Below are 2,211 nucleotides of genomic sequence, written 5' to 3' on the forward strand. Positions count from 1 at the left end.
GACGCCATTCACTAACCAACTGATTTGAATAAAGCGTAGCAGAAGGCGGAAGTTGGACCCGATCTGCGACAATGTATTCACATGACACACAAAATGGGACTGAAGAGCAAGTCAAAAAGTTACGCCTTGTCTCTTTTCTTTCGCATCATTAGTTAATCTGGTTAGTTAACAGCCACAAAGGATTAGTTAATCAGTCTATTGATTAACTAGATAGTTAACGTATTAACTAACTTATCACTTTATTTGATGTACGATGAAACATAACTAGGGTGAAAGCATCGTTGGTGGATGCGGTTTTCATGACTTTTCCACTCTATCTAACAATTGCAATTGGAAGACTAATTCACTTTTCAAAACTCAATAAATACAAACTTCCCCCAATGTATATCGCTTGTAATGATCTTCAATCTATGAAACGTCGTGGTTTCAGCTTTTTTTATGCGTCTTTTCGCAAACTTGAATTTGACTTGAAAGTGGTGCGCTTTTAGTAGCTGTCGCGGCGCACCACTTAGACTGATATGCGCATAACAAACCCAAACTTTAAGACTGGGCAAAAAAAAGCGAAAGATCATGACATCCGACTTTTGTGTAAGGCTATGATCTCATGGAGACTCAAATCAAAAGCTCTTCAGAGGTCATATTTGCTTTAGAGTACGACTTGAAGTTCTTTTGAAAGGTGCCCGGCTCTGTTCTACACGACTGTTGTTGGATTTGTCGTACTTCAGTCGTCTCATCAAAGTTTCAAATTTACTTTTTTCAAATGCACGGTCATAAGATTTGCCGCACATTGTTTGACAAGAATTTAAAACGTGATTGCCACTAGTACTGGTTTCATTGATTCATTTTGGCCGCCAACGGTTCATTGTTACCGTCTTTGTGCATTGCAACAGCGTCAGTGAGCAGTGTAGTATCAAAGGCTGGCCGGTATGCATATTAAACTTGCATACATTGAAAGCACCCCGGGTTGACTAGCTTGTTTTAGATTAAGTAATGATTTTCCAAATTTGCAATACACTCATTTCAAACAGTGCCATCTTGCACGATATGTAATTTCATACCTTGCGCGTTAGACACTTGTTACTCCAACTTTTTTCACTGAGTGATGATCTTTAGGTGCAGTTCTAAAAAATTGCGTGTGTACTGAGTGGGTTCGTTTACGTGTATACACACACGCATGGAAATACTAGTCAAGTAAAAGGCCAAAAAGTTGTCATTGGAAATCGGCCAAGGTCTCCAATCAGATATTAGGGTGAAAGTTCGAACTGTTTTCTGAGTGACGCCCGGTCAGAGTTATCAGTCTCTTACCTCAAAAAAGTAGATGAACGGTTGAGTAAAAGGCCAAAATATAATATCAATACGGATAATGTTCACACATATCCGGGCCTTGCTTGTTACACTCAAATGCACGACAGAACTCATGAATGAACTGAATTTTCCTTCAGAATGTCCAGGAATGAGCCAGATATAAATCGTATCCCCCAAGAGAGCATGATTTGACTAGCCTGGGTGCCTGCCATTTAAGCTTTAATCCGTCCTCTCGGTGGACTGGAAGTGGGAAAATCGCCGTAAACTGAGACTGGGGAAACGAGAAAGGCTCGTATATATAGCCGGGTTTACAGACTCAGTGACGTTTTTGCCACAGTACTTCATTTTACAGGGTTTTAATTATAACAAACTCTACATTTCATTTCGAAGCACATTTGATTCGAAAGAACTCACAATGTTTTGACACTTATAACAAGTGGTTCTTTCAAAGCTCATATAGATCACGAACATAACTCCGTCTTTTCCTTTTGAAACGTGGCGAAAATCAGCGCCCTAATCAGCAAAATCGACAATTACTTTACCGACTTTATATCGCGTGACTGTAAATGAAATTGCCCCCCGTCAGGGACAGTCACACGAAGATTGTTTTGCGTTGGGCCGTAATTTGGCTTACATGAAGAACGTTGCTGCAGTTAATATTCGTGTCGGTAGGTGTCGTCAAACCACCTGCAGTCTAGTCAAAAGTTAGCTTGCTGTACTCAAGGTTTCAAAATCTCCTTGCTGTACTTTTGGTAACGTTGCTATTTCTTTTTTTTAATCGATGCAATGGGAAAGGCTACCTTGAACCCTAAAACTATTGTCGTAGATTTGAGATGTTTCATGCATTGAATTGTGATACTTTAATACTGGAGTCATAATCTAATAGACACAGAATGTAAACAATGA

Source organism: Branchiostoma lanceolatum, chromosome 19 (assembly GCF_035083965.1).
Source record: "Branchiostoma lanceolatum isolate klBraLanc5 chromosome 19, klBraLanc5.hap2, whole genome shotgun sequence".
NCBI classification, from domain to species: domain Eukaryota; kingdom Metazoa; phylum Chordata; class Leptocardii; order Amphioxiformes; family Branchiostomatidae; genus Branchiostoma; species Branchiostoma lanceolatum.